At 43.1% G+C, this 25,046-nt stretch overlaps 1 protein-coding gene and 1 long non-coding RNA gene across 6 annotated transcripts in view; one reads left to right on the top strand and one right to left on the bottom strand.

Annotated features, from left to right (window-relative positions):
• The window catches only part of LOC144289894 (uncharacterized), a 79,175-nt gene that overhangs the window by 12,829 nt on the left and 41,300 nt on the right, over nt 1–25,046 (top strand). The window contains exon 1 of one of the 4 annotated variants that reach the window (XR_013357843.1): nt 11,238–11,508. The exons of the other annotated variants lie outside the window; for them this stretch is intronic. The gene's annotated coding sequence lies outside the window, so the exon portion shown is untranslated. Of the gene's footprint in view, nt 1–11,237; nt 11,509–25,046 lie in introns of those variants that run through there. 4 annotated transcript variants of the gene reach the window in all.
• LOC144289896 (uncharacterized) lies at nt 10,047–21,578 on the bottom strand. Of its 2 annotated transcripts, none has more exons than XR_013357844.1 (3): nt 20,972–21,578; nt 18,547–18,666; nt 10,047–10,468 (listed from the first exon to the last, which is right to left on the bottom strand). It is a non-coding gene; the product is annotated as an uncharacterized LOC144289896 (long non-coding RNA). The 2 variants fall into 2 exon arrangements; XR_013357845.1 differs by lacking the exon at nt 10,047–10,468 and adding an exon at nt 16,896–18,172.

Below are 25,046 nucleotides of genomic sequence, written 5' to 3'. Positions count from 1 at the left end.
TGGGATGACATTCCAACCAGGCAGACACAGAATAAGCTATGGAGAGGATGCAGCAGGGCGAGGATTTTTTTCTTCTTGAAAGCACTTTGAAATATGTTCTAGCTCTTGGACCAGAACTCAGTGAGACCCCACAGCTAGAAGAGAATTAGTATTTAAGGGCCCCACAATAACTCCTTCACTCATTCACTGTCTCACTCAATGATGTTCTAGCAAATATTTATTAGGAGACATGCAGCTATCAAGCCCAGGGGAAACAGAGACAACTAAGATCTAGACCATGCCTACCAGGTCTGACAGGGAGGCTTGATCGTGAATGATGGTGTACCAGATTAAACACTAACCATCCTCTGAGAGGATGAGAGGATCTGTGGGGATTGAGAGGCAGGCAACTGCAAGGCATCTCTTAGAGCTAGAGGAATATTTCACAAAGGAGCTGCTATGTTACTAGGACATGGAACTTCAGACCTGCAAAAGCGCTTTGAAGAGAATCCTGGCCAATGGCCCCATTAAGTGCTCGAATCTGTTCTGCCATTGGACCTTATGCATGAATTGTCATTTGCTAGAGGTAGGGGTCTAGTGAAAATATGCAAATGAAGGAGTTGTCCATATGTGAATAGGTATTCTATAGTTCCTTCACTTATTAATTCATTTACCCAGTGACTATTTACTGAGGCCCTATTATGTTGTTGGCACCGTGGCAGACACTGGTGAGCAAAACTGCACTCAATATCTGCCCTCCTAATGCTTGAGATCTAATGGGAATGGTGGAAATTAATTAGATTAATCAAAATGTATGTGTATTATTACAAATTGCTCCAAGTACTCTGATTAGGCAGGGCCAAGGGGGGGAGTTTCAGCTTTATCTGCAACATCTTAGTTTTATTATGTAAACTTTCAAACTTATACAAAGATAGGACACTGTAATAAACCCTCCAGTACCTGTCACCCACATATTCTCTCCTCCAGGATTATTTATAAACACATTCCAGACATTATATTACATTGTATTCATTCACAAGTTTTTCAGTAAGTATCTCTAACAGAGACCCTTTGAGAAAAACATAACTATGATGCCATGATCACATCTAAGAGTACTACTAATAATTCCTTAGAATGATCAAATATCCAACCGATGTTCACATCCCCTTGTCTTGAAATTACAATTTGTTCAAATCTGGACCCAAATAAGGTCCATACATTGCAGTTGGTTAAGAGTCTCTTAATATGTCTCTTAATGTGCATTTTTGCCAGTATATCTCTGGGATAGATTGCTTGAAGTTTCTTGGGTCAAAGGATAAGGATGTGTGTAATTTCATTAGCTGTTATAAAGTCCCCTCTACAGAGCTGTAGCAGTTTGCATTCCCACTGGCCATTGGGGAGAGTGTCCTTTTTCCTAGAGACTCACCAACGGACTATATTATCAAACTTTTGGGTTTTTGCCAATCTGATAAATGAGAAGTGGTATCTCATTGTAATTTTCATTTCTTTAAATTAAGTTTCAAAAGAAAATGGGCTCAGGGTGGATTCTGAGTCTGCAGAGGAAAGAAGCAATTTGCATAGAAATAATAATATTGCCAACTACCATCCAGCACATGTTATTTTATCTTACTTAATCCTCAATCCTCCTAGGATGGAAAGTCATATTGCCCTTTACAGGGAGAAAACTGAGGCACCGAAAGGGTGCATACACCCTTGTCTAGGATCCTACAAAAAGGGAGTAGAGACCAGGCTGAAGCCATGGTGGTATGTTCAGGAACAGCATCTGAGTTGCTCTGCTGACCTGAAGGACAGCACAGTCCCAGAGTGTGAGCATCCCCCAAGGTGCATCCTTCTTTCTTACTTGGAGCCACCTTACAGAGCTCCTGGCAACAGTAATCATTGTCCCAGAAGCTTTAAGGGCAGGGAGAGGGGCATCACAAGCAATTCCTTGATGATAGTGGCTGGGTCCATGGTGGCCAGAACAGCTAGTGGTTGACAGGGCGCAGGCCAAGGAGGATGAGGCCTGGGTGATGGGAAACAAGAAGCCACCCCTGCAACAGTTCCAGGGTGTACTTTGGAACCCCTGATATTATGATATTAGAACAGGATTTTTCCTCCCCTCCATTTTTCTTAAAGAAAAAGACATGAAAATAAGACAAGAATGGATTTTAGAAAAGAGGAACCAACTCAGAAATGCAAACCTACCACATTCAGACTTCTAAGTGAGTGCCCTTCTGACCAATGCCTTTTGATTCCTGAAATACTGCTTCATACCTTTCCCAATCCACATAAGAGATCTGGTTTTTTAGCCTTACAGTATTACTCCAGCTGGCGAGCAGCGAGCCAGCATGGGGGCTGTGGCCAGCCATGCTGTAGAGGGAGCCTGCGTTTCCCATGCCCCCATGGGCTCTGTCTGCAGAAGTGGAAGCCAGGAGGAGATGCAGCCCCTTCTACGGAGCGCAAGCCAGGATCCTCCACAACATGGATTTTGCTCTGCTTTGGGATATTAGAGGGAAAAAAAACCTCTTTGCCTGCTTCCTTTAGCACTTTGAGGGTGCTATGGGGATTTCTTCAGCTCCATCGTCTGTCTTCACTCCTCAGCATTTTGTTTGTTTGTTTTTAAGATTTTATTTATTTATTCATGAGAGGCACAGAGAAAGAGCAGAGACATAGGCAGAGGGAGAAGCAGGCTCCCCATGGGGAGCCTGATGAGGAACTCAGTCCCAGGACTCCAGGGTCATGACCTGATTGGAATGTAGATGCTCAACCATTGAGCCACCCACTTCTCCCTGCACCTTTGTCTTTGAATATGTTTTGAAGCATTTGCCTATCTTTACTATGTGGGGTTTTGGTGTTTTGTCCACCTTCCTCTTCCTATCTATCAACTATGAATGATTGCAAAAATTCATTTCAAGGTTGTAAAGAGAGAGGGCAATTTAGTGGGGAAAGCCTCAACCTGTTTGTACAAACCCCCTCCCCTGACACCCCCCCTTGCCAAATACTCAACAGTGACCCTCCCTCCCCCAAGAGGACAAACCAGGCCCTTCCCTCTTCAAGGGCTCTGGGAGAAAGAACTGGAGAATTACTCTGGGCTCTGGCAGGACTTCAGATTCTTTTGTTTTTTCCCAGTCAAAGCTCAATAATTCTTGAGCTCCAAATTTAGAAGCCTGTATGGAGAGGCCTGAGAAATCAGTAGTAAGACAGCCAAGCTTTCTAACTTTTTTTTTCCCCAAGCAATCTAATAAAGCTATAGCACAATCATTTCCCAAGGTCAATTTTCTGCTTTTAATAGTTTTAATGAGCTGTTTAAGAGGCTCCTCAACTTGTGCTCAGCCAAGCTTGCACATGTTTGGGTGTAAGGAGGAAAGGAAGGGATGAAGAAAGGGGGATGAGGAGGATGCAGGAGAAGGGGTTCTGGCCCACTAGCTGGGGTGCAGGAAGGGGACTAGCATGCAGTTTAATGTCCTTGTAGGATGTCTCAGGGATGCTCAGGGAGCACTGTTTCACCCTTGAGATCGGATCTAAATAACTCAGGACCTGAGGGCCAATCATCACTTCTACCTGCAAGTAGGACCCGAGTGCCTCCCAAACTTGGAAATCTACAGGGAGGTGAGGGAGATATGAGAGTTTGAGGGTGGTGAGGAGGACAGAGGGAGGGAGGACAGAGAAGAGCCTTTAGTTTTCGGTGAATGCATGAGTTTGAAGAAGGGGCTGAGGATGAGGAAGGAGAGGCAAGGGAAAGAGGTCCCAGCTCAGGCGAGAGTGATGCTTCCGGCACCACCGAGGCCCATGTGTGAGGCAGTCTGATGCTAACGGTCACCATGATCACTGTGTGATGCTAGTGAGGCCCAGTGCTGTCCACCCTGGTCACTATGGACTGAGCCTGAGGCTATGCACATTGTAGGTCTTTGCTCCCTCAATGCTCACACTGCCGGCGAGGTAAGTTCCATTGTTCCCATAACACAGTTGGGCAGAAAATTGGTTATGGAGGATAAAGCATTGGTCCAAGGTCATCCAGTTAGTACGGTTGATCTGCATCCAGACACTCTGGCTCCAGAACCCAAGGTTATTGTATCCGTGACTGTTATTTCAAACACCACCTGAGGGCAATATGAAATTTTCAGGAAAAAAATCCAGATATACCAACACAAAGCCCGTAAGCCACTTAAGAATTGATGCATGTGGCAGGCACTTCAGACTGTCCACCAAAAGCCATTCATTCTTTTTCTATAGCAATGGAATGATAGGCCTCAGCCACTCAGCTAGACAGCCTTTCCTGGCCTCTTTGGCAGCTAGGTGATGCAATTGTCACCTGTGGAGCATGAGTGGAGGCGATGTGGAACATCCTTGGGCCTGGGGTGACAGTGGGGGTGAGTCCTCTGCACTCAGTCCCCTTCCTACTGGCTGAAACCTGCAGGTGCGGCCATCCAGCTTCAGCCATGTTTGTGATGACAATGCTGGGGGGTGTTTGGGGGGGCACATGATGCATGGAGAGGTGCTGACCACCTACACTGCCCACCTTCACCTTGACACTGTTGCATGAGAGAGAAATACGATTCTTTGTTTTTCAGGTCATTGTAGTATTGCATCCCTTTGTTATAGCAGCTTTCCCTGACTATTATGATATGTTTCTTTTAAATTTTCTTCCTTTGGAATATATATATGTACAGTAGTTTTTCACATACTGACCTCCTTAGGTATTTGTGGTTTTCCTCATATTTTATGATCCTCTTTAGGGACCAGTGAATCCAGACACACCATCAAATTACAGTACAATATTAATTAAAAATGACAATCAAGCTACAAACCACCCATTGTATACCTCTCCTTTGATTTGAGAAGTCCTTCAAACCTCAGGCACTCAGTGGGCAGAGTGCATTTCCCACAGGATCATCATATATGTCTGAGGTTCTTCAGATTCTAGGGTAATGCAACCATCTCTCTACTCGTGTAAGCCTGAAATTTTGTCCTTGCATCCTGTGCCATGACATGCAAGGCCCAGGTGCCCTGTTTCCTCACCTTTTGTCCTCCATCAGTGCTATATCCTAATTAGGCCCCAGTATTTCTGTTCATAGGTGAGGGCACTGAGGTTCAGGGAGAATCTGGTTTTTTGGCCCTATATCTGGTCCAGAATCCAGGCCTGGCCAAGGATGGACTGTGGGGGCCAAACCAGGTACTCGACTCCTTTGATTCCCCAAACTAGGACCTTTAAAAAGTATTTTTAAAAAAGTTTTTTTCTTACATTTTCAAAAGTGATTTGTGTTCTGTGTACACACTATTCAACACAGAGGTTGAAATAAGCCTTTTAAAACCTATGTCATAAAAAGACCAATAACCCAGTTTTTAAAACATGGGCAAGGATTTGAAAGACATTTATTTATTGACACATTTTTTAAATATAAAATTAAAACTCAGATTATCCTCTTTACACACTGTTTGAAAATCGACACCCCCCCCCCCCATTTACCATGTCACAGACATCCTGATGTGTCTGTCCCCCTCATCTCCTGAGGGAGAGCTCACTTGGCTGCTGCTTCTTCACTTCTTCAGCACTTACATAGTGAGCACCTACTATAATGACAGCAGACAGGATAGATCAAAAACAGTGGTGTGTCATGCGTCCACAGGGGATGGGAGAGGACGGATGAGGAAAGGCCCATCCTGGCAGCGGAGAGCTTGGAACCTAGCTGGGAACACCAAAGGGAGGAATTTCAGGACCTGCTCTAGGAAGCAGGGTGGCCTGGGGGTCAGGAGGCTGCAGAGCCCACAGGGCCCTTTGTGATCAAACTCTTATTGCTCTGATTGCAGCTGCTGGCTCTCCGTCTGCCTCCACCCGGAGCTGTCTGGCTGGCGACAATGCATACCTCTGAGAATCTGGGAGGAACAAGCGTGGGGTGGTTTCATTCTTGTGCTTTGTGCATAATGTAAATGTAATTAATCATGTCTATGGTGGTTTATAATTTAGTATTTTTTTTCATTTTTAGCAGTCTAATTAAATTCGTTTGAGCTTTATAAGTAGTTATTTTAGAATTTTTCTTTGTACCCCCACTGTTGGAGTGCTGAAGACTCACAATAAATATGTCTCAAGGTGGCTACTGCTGTTTTCAAAATGAATCTTAAAGGCTATTCAAGTGAAAAGTATTTTTGTGTTACTACAACTTAAATTAGCCACGGGAAAAAAACTGGAGAACTGCTTCTTGTTTCTTTCTTCTTAAAAACTTTACAGTGCTGTAAAGAATTAGGATAGGAACGGCTATGAGCTGAGGGGAGCCGTTTGGCAAGGTCCTAACCCAGGATGGACATGGAAGTGGTAGGTGCTTCTAGGACCCCGCCTGGGCTTTCAGCTTCTGATTTAGAAAAGAAAATACACATGCTTTTCTCTGTCTCTCAGACAAAAGCCCATTTCCAGAAACATTGTACAGAGCTCATTTAATGGTGTAGTAATTAAGTTAGAAATATGCAGTGCTTATCCCTTTTATGAATATCCTACTCACTGAGTTGACAAGTTCTCTCTTAAAGCCATAGAAAAATTATTTAAAATAAGGATTTAAAAACTCTATTAATAATTAAAGAGATACAAAGGAAGGCAACAACAAGATGCCATTTTTTCTCCCACCAAACTCTCAAAAATTCGTATCAATGGCAAGAGTTTGTGTAGGTACAATCTTTGTGGGAATAATTTAAACAGTAACTTATTTTGAATAAGTTGTTGTGTTGTATTGTTTGTTTGTTTACATAAACTTTGAACCAGAAATCCCACCCCTCAGTCTGCATCTTAAGAAAGTACAGAGTTTCTGAAAGGTGGTGGAGGGAGGTGGGGGCGATGGGCTGGATGGGGGATGGGCACTAAGGAGGGCTGTCTATTTGATAAGCACTGGGTGTTGTACGTAAGTGATAAATCACTGAATTCTACTCCTGAAACCAGTATTGCACTGTGTGTTAACTAACTAGAACTTAAATAAAAATTAGAAAAGAAAAAAAAAGAGTACAGAGTTTAGGCAAATATGTAGGTTAAGAGAATTCTCATTCATACAGTTATTATATATTTGCTGAAAGGTTTTAAAAAGAGGGTTTTTTGAAATTCTTCTTTTCTGTGTTATCTTACGTGTAATAATTCATGTCAGTTCCCCCAAAGGAGCCAGGTTGGAAATGACAGATGAGCCCCTTTGAGAAGAACAACCCAGATTCTGGCCCTGCTACCCATTATGTGACCTTGGACAAGATGGACTAGTCTTCTCCATTCGATTTCTCCACTGATGTTATTTGTTCCTGAAAGTATCTTGTTTGTTCTTTTTTCTAATTTCCTGGGTCCCCATTCTAGAAAAATCAGTTCCTTAAGGGTAGGGACTAGTCAGGGCTGTTGACCACTGTGTTTGTGGAGTACAGACTATTGACTCCCTGGTTGTGCTGAGCCTCAGTTTCCTGTGACACAAATTGGGTTGTGACCACACCTACCTACCCTGTATTATAGAAGTCTCATACATGCAGAGTGCTCAGAAGAGTGTCCTTAAATACTCAATGAATGGTGAATAAGGATTGAATTTTGTAGTCTCCCAAATTACTGGGAAAAACTGGTGGGAAGTCAGGTTAGTAGAGAGAAAAGAAGGAAGGATGGAAGTATTTCTAAGGAGATTCTCATTTCCTCAGACTTAGACACTGAATTCTTGTTGGTCTTGGTCTCTCTCCACAAACTCAATCCCACTTTGCTGGGAGCTGGGGAGGCAGGGTGGCTTCCTTTCTCCCACAGTCCACGGTGACTCGAGTCTCCCAGGAACCTGCACTCGCTGACATTCAACTTCATGTAGAATTGGTACTTGGGGTAAAGGCTTTGTGAAGTCATTGTGTCTGGTGTGGGAGGCACTGCAGCCTTCACCAGCCTTACTTAGAAGGATTTTTTTTTTTCCCTTATGAGTCTGTTTTGGGGCTTCAATAAGGAAGGTCACTGCTTGAAGCAAAATCTGGCTTTTTCACTTGGCTTCTATGATTCAAGCAGTCAAGTGCTTCCTGACTAAGTCCATTGGGTTAGACCTTGGCATTAATCCCTAGAGGAGGAAGGAGAGGAGGGGTGCTTGGCAGTTTACTTGTTCTTTCATGGAGGCAGTTAACTTTGGTGCTGGATGGGAAGTCAGAGATGGTGTTAGCCCTCCATTAGTGGAGTGGGACACTGAGGACAAAGCAGTGGCTTGTCCAGGGGTGGTCAGTTGGCTTGGGGCAGAATGGGCACCTGGCCTCAAGTGCTCAGACCCCGAGCTCGTCCTCTTCCCACCAAGTCCAGCTTCCTCATTTTGTCAGCAAGAGAATGAGGGCAGGGGAAGCAGCCTGCTGGTGCAGGAAAGGGTCTAGCCAGAGAGGAGCTGCTGGATTTGGGAATGTTCTCTGGGTGAGTACCTTACCACCTGGCCTCACACACCTGTATCCCTAATGCTGGAAATGTGCTTAGTCATGGCAGTTGATTTACCAAACCATCTGCCTTGTCATGCCCTGGGCTACACTCTATTGTATCAGCATTTTAAAATGTAAATTTCTGGTTCTACCTAAGAATAATGTAAATTCATTTTGATTTTAGGCTCAGGTGGTATCAAAAGTTAACAGGAGAATTCAGTATTGCATGTAATGTCAAAATGGATTCATGTTAACTATGATTCCATTTTCTTTTTGTGTGGAAAAAAAATCGTGCCTATATGAATTCATTCATGTGTTCCTTCAACCAAGGTTTTTTAGACTTAAAAATGTTCCCTTTTCTGCTCCCAGCTTTTCCATTTTCTCTCTTCCAACCATTCTCATTGGTGCGTCTGTCTGTTCTTTTTTTTTTTTTAATTCAGTAAAATTAGTTGAGAACCTCCTGTGTGCCAGCACCTGTGCCCAGTCCTGGTGATGCAGGGCTGAAGTATACATTCATAAACAGACCTCTTGCCTTCAAGGGGCCTCTTTCTAAGGAAGAAAGACAGACATTAAACAAACCAAGTGATTTCAATATATCAAGTGCCATGAAGGAAATGAATATTTCTAAGTATCCTTGAGACAAGTCTTCCTAGATGACCTTCTATAACCTCACATCAGTCAGTCAAAAATAAAACTCCCTTCTTTCTCTCAGTCCGATTTTCCTCCCTGACTTCTAGGTCTTCATTAACAATGTTAGCACATAAGAGTGATCCTTAATGTTTTAAGACAGGGACCACTTTGAGAACACACTAAAAGCTATGGGTGCTCACTGTTTCCTGTCTACAGTCTCAGGGGGCTTCACAGTTCCTGGTTAAGGATTCACATCCTGGAGGAATAAGGAGGCATGGGGGATGGGGCCCAGCTCAGCTAGAGTCTCTATTCCCTGGGGGTGAACAGTGATGGGAGACAGTACTTATGTTGATTTGCTTCTATAACATTTAAAATTCCTTGAACTCTTGATATTGAAAAAGGTTTTATACTTCTCACAGATTTCTCAAGCCCTTCATATTTAAAAATGATTTTCATATGTCTCACAGATTATTTACTCAGTACAAACAGAAAAAAAGTAGCTTTATGATGGAGAAATCATGGTTACCATGCTAACCATGTAATCAAACGTGGTGGAGCAAGAGGGCTGGTGCCTCCTAATGTCATGCACTGAGAAAAACACAGCACCTATCATGCTATACTCTTGCCAAAAAGTTTCACCTAAATCTAATTATGAGGAATAACGCAGGCAAATACAAATTGAGGGGTATTACATAAACAACTAGCTTGAATTCTTTTAAAATATTGATGTCATGAAAAGCAATGCAAAACAAAGATGAGGAACTATTCCAGACTAGAGAGGCAGATAAATAACTGCCATATTGATTAGATCCTGGATCAAAACAAAACAAAAAAATAAAAGCCAACCCTGACATAAAAGATACTGAGGGGAATAGTAACTCACAGTTTTTTTCTGGGCTGTATTTAATGATATCACATATAGGAACTTAATTTGCAAACCCTAAGTACCAGAAAAGTATGAGCTTATTAGTATAATTTGTATTGTATTTGTATTGACTTTAAGAAGGACAGACACAAAATAGTCCCATATGATATTAATTTTTTCTTTCATTCAAAATGCGTTTATTGATCTGAAATGCAAAGGAGTAAATTGACTTGCTCAAGGTCATCAGTTCAATTAATAAGCAGAACCAGGACTATAGCCCAGGTCTTCTTGTCCTCTAGAGAACATGGGGCGATGGCTCAGGGAAGATCATGAATGTTGTTCATGCAGATGGTGGTAGGTGAAGTGATACTGTTGATGATGGTAGTGGCAACAATGGTGTTAGTGGTGTTGATAATTGTGGAGAGATGAAGTTGGTGATGGTGTTGCTGGTAGTGGCAGCAGTAATGATGGTGTGGTGGTGGTGTTGGTAGCAGCCTCAGTAATGGTTGTGGTGGTAGTGGTGCTGGTAGTGGCAGCAGTAATGGTGGCGGCAGTGGTGGTGATGGTACTAGAGGCTATATTGTGGAATGATGGTGAGAGTTGGAGATGAACCTGAATGTGATCAATAGGATTGAAGGGTAAAGTTTAGGAAGTGCAAAAGCAGGTATTCTTATTACCTTTCTAGAATTCATTTTCCTTTTCCCATTTTTTTCTTTCTTTCTTTATCTCTCACATTCTTGGTATCTGATTTTATCTAGGAGTTCTCCTTACTTTGGATCTGCTTATTATGTCTAGAATGAAAACATATATTATTAGGGTGGCAAACTATATATCTTTGCTTTGCTTTATAAATCATGACAATGTTCTACTGTTATGGAACAAATAGCTGCATTCTATAAAATACAGTCTTTTTGGAACAAAGCTCTTAAACCTCTAGGACTTCCTTTCAACTTATGTTTTGTTGCACATAACCTAACAAGCTGCAATTATAGGGCACCCAGAATGGGGAGGCTGATGGCTGCCATAATAATGACCTATGAGAGGGCAGCCTGGGTGGCTCAGCGGTTTAGTGCCTGCCTTTGGCCCGGGGCGTGATCCTGGAGACCCAGGATTGAGTCCCACGTCTCCCGGGATGGAGCCTGCTTCTCCCTCTGCCTGTGTCTCTGACTCTCTCTCTCTCTCTTTCTCAAGAATAAATAAATAAAAATCTTAAAAAAAAAATGACCCATGGGGTATGTCAAGCACCCTTTACTATTCCGTTCTCAGCACTGTTAATGCTTGTGGGATGAATCTCCTCTTCTTCTCCTGCTGGTATTAATACCAGAAAAGGTTCAGTCCAAATGGATATCAAGTTGGTGTATTTTTGGAGACACTGGTAGGTCTGTTATTGTCAGACCAACTGCTAGTATTGTGTTTGCATTTAGTCTCTACTTGCTATCTTATTCAGTGTTGTTTTCTTTTTTTTTCAGAGCTGAGTGGGTGAGTACATTGATGGCATGCTGATCAGATTTCCAGGCTGCCATGGGGTTGTGAGTAGAGCTAATAGACTGGATGAGAGAATAATGAGCCAAAGCAATATTTTTCAGCTGTGAAGAGACCAACACAAAGTTCAGCACTTGGGTCTGAATGACATCTTGCAGAGAGAATGGCAGGTAAGGGACGCAGCCTAGGCATCTGGGAAATAGTCATGCATTGTAGCCAATGGCAACCTCAAGATGAGGTGGCTGCTAAGGAAGTGAAGTTGTGGTGTGAGAATAGAGACAACACAGCTCTATCTTGGGTGGCTTTCACTGGGGGGTCCCATGTAAGGTATTCTTTACCACACTTGACTAACAGGGATTGTATTGAGGGGAGAGTTTAGGATGATGGGGCTGAGGTTGGGGCTTGAACTGTCATATAAATCTAGGAAGAGGGATCCCTGGGTGGTGCAGCGGTTTGGCGCCTGCTTTTAGCCCAGGGCGCAATCCTGGAGACCCGGGATCGAATCCCACGTCGGGCTCCCGGTGCATGGAGCCTGCTTCTCCCTCTGCCTGTGTCTCTGCCTCTCTCTCTCTCTCTCTCTCTCTGTGACTATCATAAATAATAAATTTAAAAAATTAAAAAAAAAAAATCTAGGAAGATGGAAACTACAGCTCTGGTGAGCTGTTATTGGTTAAAACATGCTTTTATTACAACTTATAGAAAGCTCAACTCATAGTGGTTATGTGATAAAAACGTGATCATCTAATAGAACAAGATGTCTGGAGGTAGGCCACTCCAGGGGAAGCAGCAGTGGCTTACCAGTATCTTCTAAGGCCTGGGCTCCTTCGAGATTTATGTTCTGCATTTTCAGCATGTTGGCTTCTTGGTCTGAAGTTTGTCACTTCATGGAACAAGATGATTGCCAGAGATCCAAGCATCACACTTCACACAAATGCATTCAAGGGAGGAGTGGGAAGAGGCACAGCCCCTGGGCTCTTTCAAACATATCACCCTTCCATTAGGGACCAAAAACTTTTTCAAAAGTTTCTCAGTGGGCTTCCCTTATATCTGTAGGCAGGCTGTGTCAGATGCTCATCCCTTTGGCCCTTCAGTTTCAAAGACTGACTAAACTTAATCTCTGGGGCTGGGGAAAGGATGCCTTTCTTTCCTTCTTGGGTGTATTTATTTCCTTTTTTTTTTTTTTTAAAAGATATTATTTATTTATTCATTAGAGACACGCAGAGAGAGGCAGAGACATAGGCAGAGGGAGAAGCAGGCTCCCTGTGGGGATCCTGATGTGGGACTTGATCCCAGGATCCTGGGATCACAACCTAAGCCAAAGGCAGATACTCAACCACTGAGCCACCCAGGTGCCCCTTTAGGTGTATTTCTGCCCATCTTATAAGGAAACAAAACTGGCATTTTCTTAGCTCAGAAAGAGGAGGTGTGAGAAATGGCAGCCGGGTGGGCAACCAAGTATATCTGCCACTGGGCATAGCTTACTTTGCAAATGTGAGGAGATATTTCTGCTTGGTATGCAGAAAAGGATTTGTTTATGAGGCTCCAGACACAAAGTTTGGGCAGATGTTGTACCAACTGGTAGACTTTATAAGGAAGTCAACTTTTAGTCCTACTTGAGTCAAGATTTCCTGATGGCTAGAGTTACCCAGAAATGGAAGGTGCTGTTTCGATGGTGGTGGGAAGCAGAATCAATGTCTACCTGGTAGGGGATAGGGACATGGTAAAGGGAATTCCTATACCTATTGGAGGTTGGGGAGGGTGAAGGGAGAGGGCAGGTATTTACACTGACCTATGAGTTTCCTTCCAACCCAGAGAACCTCTGATCCTAGTAATTAGTTTTTCCCCTTTGAATGTTCACTGGATAATTATGCTAATTGCAGATAATGTTTCTACTAAGTGAGGTATAATTTCAAGTTGGATGGTTTTTTTTAATCTTTAGCATCAGTGCATGAGATGCAGAGTTTGCCTTGGACCTGAGCCATACTTTGTTTAAAATTGTTACTTTTATGAGAATAAAGCAAGAGGGACACATTTTCCTTTAAGTTAAGTTATGGATAATGTGCACGCTGGCCCATGAACTGGCATAGTTAATACCAATTCCCATGGCCCCACAAACATTGTTGAACTTGTGGCACTGAGGCTGAGTATCAACTGGGCAGAGCCACCTTCTTTTACTTTTGGTATTCTATGCCCAATAGGATAGCAACAACTTCATACAGATTAGAGTATCAAGGAGAAAAGGATGAATCCAACCAATTAAAAAGACGTTAAATTCATTTCCAAATGAGATATTTCTAGTGGTTTCCAATATTCGTGGCAAACACCATCTCTTGTCCAGAAGTCTCTGGAAGCTTCTTGGGCATTGCTCTCAATTCCTTTGCTGTTCCTTAGCAAAAAGAAGGAATGGACTAGATACAGACACCCTTTGGGGATGTCGTTCCCCTTCCTCTTTGCAACCCGTCCTGCCACTACCTGGTGTAGTATTAACTATCCAGTTTATATTAGGGGACCCTACTTCCCTCTCACATCATTGCTGATAGGACCATGAGGGTTCATCTGACCAATCAGATTCTCTTCTGAGGGAATTTGGGATTGGGACAAGGAGTAGCTAATCAGTTTTGTTGGATATCTGGTCATAGAAACAACATGGGTCATCACCACCTCCGACTCTGAACTGAGAGAAGCCAAAAGAAAAGGTGCAGGGAGAGATCACGTGGCCAAGAGAGGCTGAAGCCTTGCCTGCTGTATCAGCCATACTAACTGGCCCCAGTGCAGCCTCCTGCAAGGCTCCTAGACATTTACTAGCCTCCTATTCTGTGCCACACCCAGAGTCCCTTCTATAACTCCTTCCCCATTTTGTTTAAGCTGGTTTGCACAGATATTTGTCATTTATAGCAACCTGAGAGAGATCCCATCCTCAGAAGGGCTCATCAGAAAGCTAATGAGAATTTTAAAAAGAATTTTTTGCTTTTTCCAAATATAAATTTATGAATGCTTATTATAAAAAATAGAAAGGTTTTATCTTCGAATGTAGAAATTTCTACAGTACTCCTAAGAGATGATTGCTCAAGTATTCTGGAGGCAAGAGCAAGGAGCATGAGCGGGCACAAACCAGCAAGCACCAATATTCCATTGGGCTGTGACGGGACACGCATTGATTCAAGCACTTCACCTGCGTTAACTCTTAGGATCCTTACTACAAGGCTGAGTGTAAGGATGGGAGTGGGCATCGAATCCTACCCTTGTGCTAAAGATGAGGAAATTCAGTATTAGAGATGTCAAGTAGAAGGGGTGGGGAGCAGGATTTGAAGGCAGGCAACTGGGCTCCATAGCCTGGGCCCTTAACCACCAGACTATAGAGCCTTTCATTTTATGTTGCTTCTTATTTCTGTTGCCTATTGCTGCATAACAAATTAATACCATAAACTTCGGGACTTAAGGAAACACGCATTTATCATTTTGCCAGTTCTGCAGGTCAGGAGTCCAGATAGGTGTAGCTTGCTGGGCCATTTGCTCAGGATCTTGCAAGCCTGTAAGGAACGTGCCTTGGGGGCTCCCTGAGACTGGACTGAGGATGGACCCACTTCCAAGTGCATGTGGTTGTTGGCAGTCCTTGTGAGCCCTGGGACTGAGGAGGGCCTCAGATCCTTACTGACTATTGGCCAGAGGCTGCCCTCTGTTCCTTACTGTGTGGGCTTGTCCATGGCAGCTGGCTTCATCAGAGCCAGCAAGAGAGAGTCTTCCAATCTGGAAATTACTGTCTGATATCACCTAATCACAAAGGGACATCCCATCACTCTTGCCATATTCTACTGGTTGTAAACAAGTCCCTGGGCTAGCCTGCATTCAATTATACAGGAGCATACTCTTATCTTTAAACTTTTATATTTTTCACAGCTTTCTGGTAATGGTTGGACTGGAGGAGTTGGTGGAGGGTAAGGCCATAAAGACACCTCAAATTGGAGATAGGCAGGCTCATAGCAGGGCAGGGCTGGCCTGATCCCTACTCCCTAATGTAGGAAGAGGAGCTAGACAGAGAGAGAGAAGGGTGGGTCTGCTCACCTCTCCTTTGCCCCCATCCTACAGGTTTCTAACCTGGGGATATGAAGCCCAGGAAAAGGGCTGAGAGATAGCTGGAGAGATGGGTTGAGCACCTATCACGTCTAGGAGCAGGCAGCTCAAGATCTAGGAAGCCTTGGATTCTTTCTCCACTTTCTTGCTCTTTGGGGAACATGGCGCAGGGGATGGCCAGCTGTCCTGGGGAGGCATGAGTCAGGGATGAGTCAAGGGTGTAGACAGGGATGGGAGGTGTTTGCTGTAGGACTCCTCTCTGCATGCGTAAAGAAGAGGAGGAGGGTAAGGTTCTCTCTGACCTGAATCCCACAGAGAATCTTGCTCCTTCCTTTTGTCTGTAAACCACATATTTGGGCATCTTTCTATGTCAAAATGTGGAGATCGGATTCATGCTTTTTTGTGGCTGTTTAGTATTCCACCATCTGGGTGCCCTGACTGAACCTGCTCTCTAGGTCTTTGGAGGCTCACGCAACTCCATTTGAAAATTGTAATTTCTGGGGGGCCTTCAGGGTAGGCCCACTTGTGCTTCATCATTACCAAAGTGTGTGCTCTCCTCAAAATAGTCTGAGTTTGATGCCCAAGGACTCTCACAGCCAACTGGGACCTCCGAGGCCTTCCATTGACAAGGATGGCTGCTACAGTGTCTCTGTGGAGGTCGGGGCCCTGAAGGAAATGAAGCCAGGCCTCTGCCTCTCCTCTGGGGCTGAGGGTCTCTGCATTCAAAAAGGCCGGTATGCGAAATCTGAAACCGGGTTGATATCCTTGCATTAGCTCATCTTGCACCAAGTGAAAGGAGGTGTTATTTCCTTTGGAGCAGCTTCACCTTTTGCCCCCTTATACACGCTTCCACTCCATGTTCCCCGCTCTTTCACTGTGCACACTACAATTAGTGATGTCTGTTTCATGAGTGCCACTCCAACCACAGGTGGCAGATAGGCTTTCTTTTCCTCTTTGCTTTATTCAGAGTTCTAATAAATAACCTGTTCCTTCACCTACCTTTTCTTCCCTACAAAATCCCAAATCATCTAACATGCCTTCTGCATACAGCTCAGCAGCTCAGCTCCCTTTTATGCTCTCCTGTTTATTTCAAGTGGCTATAGTTTTAGTTTCATTATTAGCAATAGTTAGTATTTGCTGAGGTTTTTGTGTGTACGAGGCCCTGTGCTAAATGCTATGTAGGAGAAAATTCCGCAAAGCTTCACTACAGACGGCCCTATGAGATGATTTTGTCATCACTGGTTTACAGAGGAGGAGACGGAGGCAGAGAGAGGGCCTCGTTCAAGGCGACCTTGCTAGAAAGTGGCCAGATCTGAAGTTATGCCAGCTTAGAAAACCAAACTCTGAAGCCTTCTGCCATGCAGAGTTATTGCCCTAACTTCTCTGCAGGTTCAGAATGGGTCCCACTAAGAACAAGGTTATCCAACTTCTTGGGAGGACAAGAAGAAATTGGAGAGCCTCCAGGGAAGGTCCTGGAAAGTGATTAAGAGGACAAGAATAACACTGGTGAGAAGGCTCAGAGGAATAAGAGTAATTTAATCTAGAGAAATAAATTCTAAGGGCTAATTAATGGCATTCCACTGCTGTCTTCATGAGAATCAATTAAAATATTTTAAAACAGGAGCCAGTCTGTTAGTTTTATTATACAATGTCAAAAGAATGATTTAACTATTATCTTATTTAATGAATTTAACAAATATGTAGTAAGCAGCCACCATGGCCCAGAAACATAGCAAATATCCTAGTTTACAATCCATACATAGCAAGGACCTCCTCTAGGACTTACATTTTGGTAGCAGGATGGGGTGGGGGATGGATTGTAAACTAGGAAACCATACAGAAACAGGATCACACTGGTCAATGATGAATGCATGATGAGTGATGTCTGTGAAGACATCAAGGCAGGAGGATGGGAAACAAGTGTTGGAGGTAGGCTTCTCCATGTGAGGTGAGGGGTTGGCATTTGAGCTGAGACTTATGTGAGCCTATAGGGATGGAGCGGTCTGGGCAGAGGGGACCTTAGAGCAGGAATGAGTTTGGCAGAGACAAGGGTACAGAAAACAGGAAAGTAAGGCTGGTGGTAGAGAGTGGTGGGCAACGGGCTGAGAGAGCCGATGGGCAGAGGAGTCATGTGTGTGAAGGAATGGACCATAGGAGGTCAGAGTGAGAGGGTGAGGGCTGTCATGGGGGGCATGCAGTAGGTGGGAAGTGGGGCAGGTAGAGAGAAGTGAACCTTGCATTTCTCTTGTGTTCATATGACAGGTAATCATGGCAGATGAAGTGTGGGGGTGGAGATGAAAGGAAAAGAAGACTTGAGAATGACCATCAGAGTTCTAGAAAGAAGAATCAACTATTTGTCTTGCTGTAATTTTGCTGGGAGAAGGAAGTTTTGAGGGTACCTTGCTTGGCAGTTTGAACCTGATAACTCTTGGGCCTTCAATTCTAGGTAATATTTTGGATCTCAGTATACTTTGTAGGGAGAAGGTCCACACCTCTCCTCTGTTTCTTGGAAGCGAAAGCCTTCCCCTCCTAGCGTCCCAACAATGAGGAGGTTGAGTCTGATTTAGGCCAAACTTTCCACGCCCCACCTCATTTTGCAAACAGGGAGACTGAGCCTTTGAGGACAGTTTGTCACCTTCACAGCATTCTAGCTCTTGGCAGAGTCTCAGGTCTCCTGATTCCTCAGCTGGGGCTCTCTCCACTGTTTGAGCTGTCTCATGGCACAGGGAAGCAGAGGTTTGAACCAATTCCATCCCTCCTAACCTGGACAAAAATGACAATCCTTGCTGTTATTAGAGGTCAGTTCTCAAAATTCGTGGCCTCAGCCCCAGCCATGTCAATACCTTCTCTCTGGCCAATTTTATGGAAGTTTAAACAGGTCTGTTTCTAAGAAATGTCCTCAATATTAAAGTGCCTATAAAATGCATAAGATCCAGGTGTGACTGGGACTAAAATTGAGCATCAGTGAGGTATGTGTGTCGGTCTATTTTGGGGTGCAAATCGCTAAGATTTGGGGCCTGTGGGAGGAGGGTAAACTCCTCTGGGAAGCGTTCCCTCAGTGGTTTTTGGGTAAGCCAGAATTACAGTCTATCAGGATCTTGAACAGGAACCTCCATGGGGGTAATACTGCTATGCACCTTTCAAAAGCAGGAGTTAGAGTGTTGGAGTAACCCAAGGTGAAATGAATACGTGTCTCTTTTCCATTTGGGCTTTGCATACTTCAGGCACACTTTAATGGGTCAGTCTCTGAAGGTCAGCTAAAGAAAACAGAAGAGAAAAAAGAAGTTCCTTTAAAAAGCTTGGAACCATAATGTTTCTAAAAGTGTAGATTGATAAAATAGATACTTCCTTCCGGAGATTTTCAAAAAAAAAGAGAACTTTATAATGATGTTTTATGTAGCCTGGTGAGAAAATGCACAGAATGATGAAAGCATTGCAATTATAAAGCCCCCTACCCAGAAGCTTAATACAACATGGCAGGAATTTAGATGTACCAACAGCTACGTTTCCTCTGGAATTCTAACTGCCTCAAGACCTGAGCCCAGTGTCTATGGTATGGTGTACTTTGAGCCAAACTTAAACTGATAGGATTTCTAGGACACACAGAGAATCTTCTCAACCACACTTACTCCACCAGAATTTTTAGATGTACTTTTTTGTGTTGAGGCAGGTAGTTTGTCTCAAACAGGCTTCTGCTTAAAAACAAAACAAAACAAAACAGAAAAACCACACATTATTTGGGAAATGCTATGATGGGCAAGAAGGCATCACATTATCAGGTTGGTTGGCTGATCGAGTGGTTGGCAAAGATCTGAGGGAAAGAGCCATACAACAGGTAAGTTTTGATGCATTGAGGAAGGGAAGAAAAACCTTGAGTTGGGAGGGCTTCTGCAGTGAGCAACTCTAGGGTGGCTATTACTACTACTGGAAACCAAGCTAGTCTCTTGGTCTAGCCCTATTGGGACTGGTCAAGGCATTGTCTTTGCAAACAGCTTAGTTTACTTTAAAAGGACTTGGAAACTTGGAGATAGAGGGTTTGCTTAAAGCGGCAGGCATGGTGTTTACCACTCCTGGGGGTGGGGGGTGTGGGGGGTGGGGAGCGTTGGGGGGGCGGCTGTCAGAGTCTAACTTGCTCAAATGGCCAGAGTCCTGTCTCCCGCTAGGTGGCAGTGTCAGGGGCAAGGGCTGGCAAAGCACCTAGAATTCGGTCACCTCCCCAATGGGGGCCACTTCCTTCCAGGAAAAGATTGCTATCCTCATTTGAGTGCTGGAGAGAAGCTAGTCTATCTCCATTTCTCCATTTTTAGCTTAGCTAGCTGAGTTGTAGAACTGTGATGACTGTGTCAGCAAAATACGTTTTGGGAGTAAAATGTTTACTACGTGAAGGCAAATTCTCCACTAAAAAGGGATGGTTTCTCTTAGTCTCAGAACTTGTACAGTTTAGTTTTAGTGCCCTAGCCACAAAATGTTGGGAAGCTATATTATACCCCTAGGACCGTCAGAGACCATCGGTCATGCCTGGAAAACTCTAGGTGTCACTGCTGTTGCAATAAGAAATAATGAGAAGAGAACAGGAATCTAATGCTTGTTGCATGTTTACTCTGGACTGATAAGTAAACTGCGGCTCAGAGAGCTTAATTGCTCACTCAATCTAGAAACAGATGGAACTAGGTTTGAACTCAGATTCATCTGGCTGTAAAACCAACCACATTTCCGCTATCCTGTGCTTGATAAGAGCAAACAGCACCCAGCTGGTAGCTATGGTGGGAACAGGACAGGAAGATGTTCCAGAAGATTTATAAGCAATACAGTCCTGACCAATCAGAGCATTGCATTCCTCACCCTACCCCCCACGCCAGCCACAGTGATTGGTTCAGAAATGGGCATTTGAACCAAACAGTACCCTTGGGGAAGGCTCTTTTCTGCTAGATTTGAAGCTGTGATTACAGCACAAGCTGCAGAGGGTGACCACATCAGGAGAAAGCGGTCATAGAGATCAGAGACACGACACAAGGAGCCTGAGACTGAATAGCCTCCTGGTGCTGCCCAAGCCCTGGGTCCAATCATGCTGGACCTTCCCAGGGTGTGTGGGTTGCCCAGCCAGTAGATTATCTCCCTCTCTTGATTATGTCATTTGGGGGAGATGAGGTTTGTCACTTGTCACCAAAAGAATATTGACTTATACAGGCAGTCAAGATAAGAAAGGACTGAACGAAAACAAAGTAAAAGTAACTACAGGTTCAATGGCACACTCACTATCACAGGTTCCTGTAGCAGTCACTTTTCTACATCATCAATCTGTACCCACTCAAATTTAGAATGAACAAATGATAGAATGAATGAATGAATAAACGGTCATGGGGACCAGAGACACAGGGAGAGTGAACTAAGATTCAGAGCAATTGGTGAAAGGTCTTAGAGTTACACCACCACCTGAGCTAAAGTTACATATTGTTTTCCACATAAGGTTTGAAAACATGATGCATTAGAACAAGTGATTATAACTTTAACTTGCATAACGAGTATATATTACAGTGCAGGAGGTACAAATAAATGCATTGCCTGTTAATGCTTTGACAGTCAGTTATGGTCCTGCTCAAATTCTTCCTGAATTCTGAGGCTCCATGATCATTTCAGGAGTGATTGTAGCATTATCATTAGGCTTGATTTGGAAGCTTTACTAATTGTGAAAGAAGGAAAAAAAAACAAAACGATCTTCATAAGGCAGACAATAATATGAACATTTCGATAAGTATCTTCAGTAGTGAGTTTTCCTTGGTCCATTTTGAAATTCATAGTAATTATTATACTTCCTTACTCAGCAAAATTCAGAATGAGTGAATGAATAGAAAATTTGCATAATTTAGGACTGAAAACTTAACTCAAATTGGTTGAACTGTAAGAGAGTAATACCTAAAAATCTGAGAAGTCCAGAAGACCAGATGCTAGAGGTCAGTGCTGATCTTGATAGTAAGATGAAGTCCTTTATGACCCATTTCCCCTAATTCCTCAGAGTTTCCCCATGGAGCAGCATCTCCATCTGCAGGCTTCACACAGCACACCTGGCAGGCTGGCTTCTCTCGGGCAGCAGTAAAATAGCCACAGAACATCTCACCAAAGAAGATGTATAGATGGCCAATCAGCATAGGGCAGGATGTTCCATGTCATAAGTCATTAGGGAAATGCAAATTAGAACAACAATGAGATACCACTATATATCTATTAGAATGGCTGGAATCTGGAACACTGACAACACTGAGTCCTGGAGAGGATGTGGAGCAACAGGAACTCTCATTCACTGCCGATAAGAATCCAAAATGATACAACCACTTTCGTATATAGTTTGATGGTATCTTATAAAACTAAACATGCTCTTACCACACAATCTAGCAATTATGCAGTTTGGTATTTCCCCAAAGAAGTTGAAAACTTGTGTCCATGAACACTTGCACATAGATGTTTATAGGAGCTTTATTAACAATTGCCAAAACTTGAAAATGACCAAGATGTCTATCAGTAGGTGAATAGATAAACAAACTGTGGCACATTCAGACAGTGGGAATATTATTTGGCTCTAAAATGAAGCACTATCAAGCCATAGAAAAACATGGAGGAGACTTAAATGCATCTTACTAAGTGAAAGAAGCCAATGTGAAAACTGTATGATTCTAACTCTATGACATTCTGGAAAAGCCAAAACTCTGCTGACAATGAAAAGATCAGTAAAAAAATCAGAGGATTTTTAGGCAGTGAAACCATTCCATATGATACAGTATTCTGAATGATGTAATAGTAGAACATGTCATTATGCAGGTGTCCAAACCCATGGGATGTACAACACCAAGAACTATCTGTAATGTAAACTATGGACTTTGTGTGGTGAAGATGTGTCAGTGTAGGTTCATTGTTCATAGCAAAAATACTGCTCTGGTGTTGGATGTTGGTAGTGGGGGAGGCTGAGCATGTATGGGGCCAGAGGTATAGGGGAAATCTCTATCTCTTCTCAATTTTGCTGAAAACCTAAAACTGTTCTTAAAAAAAAAAAAAAAAAAAAAGGTTATTCTTGAAAGAAAAAAAAGCCACAGAGCTCCAGGCTCTAACATCATTGTAATGCACTCTCTGGGCTGAGTGAGAGGGCCTCTTGCATTAGCTTAGGCAGAAGGGGAGGAATCTTGTCTTTGCTAGATGGACTCAGCACTGCCCCTCCTGTGTTTCAGTGGCCAATCAACTGGAGCCAGAGGGTCAGGAGTACTGGTTGGCCTAAACCAATCTGGGTTCACACACTGATGGGGTTTCCATCTCATCCAAATCACGTAGCTGGCTCCAGAGTCTAGCTCCTAACTACAAACAGAGGGTTTCTGGAGGAGAGGTGGGTGGGCAGATGGGGTAAGTGGGTGACGGGCATTAAGGAGGACATGGGAAGTAATGAGCACTGGGGGTTGTATGCAACTGATGAATCACTGAGCTCTATCTCTGAAACTAATAATACACTATATGTTAATTAGTTGAATTTAACATTTGAAAAATAATAAGAAAATAATTTTAAAAAATAAATCACATGGCTGGGCTCAGAGGAGGGTGGTTTCACAAAGAAATGTGGGAAGACCATTTCCAACAAAAGGGTGAATGAATGATGAGTCAGATAACAGCCTTTATAAATGGGAAGTTTCTTTTCTGAATATTCCCATTTTTCAAAGTTCTATAGCATTTCTCTGAAGAGTCTTTTAATTTTGGTACATTGAGCTGGTCTCTAAGGGATGTAGACAATCCTACAGCAGATATTATTGAAAGAAAGAAAAAAAGGCAAAGAAAGAAAGCCTACAGGTACACTAGCGCTAGTTGTAATATAAAATCCCCATGTTGCACTGGCTTAACACCACAGAAGTGAGTCCTTGCTCCTCTAAAGGTGCTGGATGGGAAGGTGATCTCTTACACTCCGATTTAGAGACCCAGGTTTCTGTGTCTTGTGCCTCAAAGGTCTCAGAATTCGTCACTTGCAGACAGTAGATGGGAAAAAGAGTGGAGCAGAGACTTGAGGAGGTTTTGACACACATCACTTCTGCTCATATCTTATTGGGCAGAACTCAGTCACAGGGCTATGACCTACCTGCAGGGGAGACTGGGAGATGTAGTCCAGCTGAGTGTTGGGGCAGGAGGAGGGGAAGCTAGAAGGAAGGCAAAGAAGGAAGACAGTGAAAGAAGTCCCATTCACCTAGTGCACTTACTGGTACAGAAAATCTTCCCTCTAGGTTAAAATGTATCCTAGAACGAAGGTGAAAATCATTGCAGATTATATGGCACAAGCATGTTTTATTTTAAAGCTTTTAAAAGTTGATCTATAGGGAACTAACATGCACAAGGGGCAATGTCGCAGCATCTAACTTAAGAATAATTTGATGTAAAATTGAGGACATATCCGAAAACATATTGACAGCATGTCCCATTGAATGTTCTGGGATCTTTCTTTTTGAAACAACTTGTTCTGAGGTATAACTTACATATGATAAAATGCTGGCATTTTAAATGTAGTTTGATGGGTTTCGATAATCCTATTGCATCTTTGATGTGGAAAATGTACAGGGAAGTAGGTCCATACTACCACTCTACAAAGGGCAGTGTGGAGAGAAATGTCTGGAAACATCTGTAAAACAATTTCTTTCCTTGAGTTAATTAATAGCGAGAAAGGAATTTTGTTCAAATCAATTTGATTATTGCCTCAGTGTGTTTAACCCAGACAGACATGACTTCAGCCTTTGAGCAGCAAGAATGTGACTATAAGTAACAGGTTGCTGATAAAGCGCATGTACCACTTATGATAAACCAGAGCCTGGGCTTTGGCATCAGACAGACCTGGGGTTGGGTTCCAGCTCAGCCACTTTCAATCTGTGTTGATCTTGGGTCTTTTAAACCTCAGGTGGGAGGCTTGTCAAGGAACTAGGACTAACACGGACACTGGCTTTGATAGGGCTGGTTTGAAGCTTAAAAGAAATTAAAGTGTTTGGTACAACTGCCGGAACATAGTAAGTGCTCAATTTGCATTAGCTACTATTATTAATCATTCATCACCCATGAGAAGATACCCATTCTTGGTGAATCTCTGGTTTTATACATTACATGCCACTGGAAGGCTCCCAAAGAACTCATGTTCAACTTGACTTCAGCATCTTTTTTTTTTTTTATTCACCATCCCATTATTTTTTATAAGATATTCTGAATTCCCCCTGGAAGCAAGAACCATAGTAACAAGCTTTCAGCTTCATTTTGCTTCTGAGATGATCATTAATGGAGTTATTTTGATACTTTTTTTTTTTTACAAGACAGCCTTAAGCTGTAACTACAAATGCCTTTTCAAAAGTCCCTGATTTATTTTTCTGTTCAGCTGAACTCTTGTGTCTTTGTCTTTATATGTTTTTGATGAATGGATGATGTTGTCTTTAGATGTTCTCAACCATCCTGGGCACATTAAAATAACCCAGTGGATCTCATCAAGTGGAAGACAAGAAGGGGAAATCCAAGAAAAAGACAGCACAGGCTCTGCTTCCTATGACATACACGCACCTGCTAAGGGACTAGTGTCAGGAAATTTACAAAGTCAGCCTCTGATTATAGAGATTCTTCCTTAAGGAGCAAAAGAAAA

Source organism: Canis aureus, chromosome 19 (genome assembly GCF_053574225.1).
Source record: "Canis aureus isolate CA01 chromosome 19, VMU_Caureus_v.1.0, whole genome shotgun sequence".
In the NCBI taxonomy this organism is placed as follows: domain Eukaryota; kingdom Metazoa; phylum Chordata; class Mammalia; order Carnivora; family Canidae; genus Canis; species Canis aureus.
This window is presented reverse-complemented; position numbering and strand designations above follow the sequence as displayed.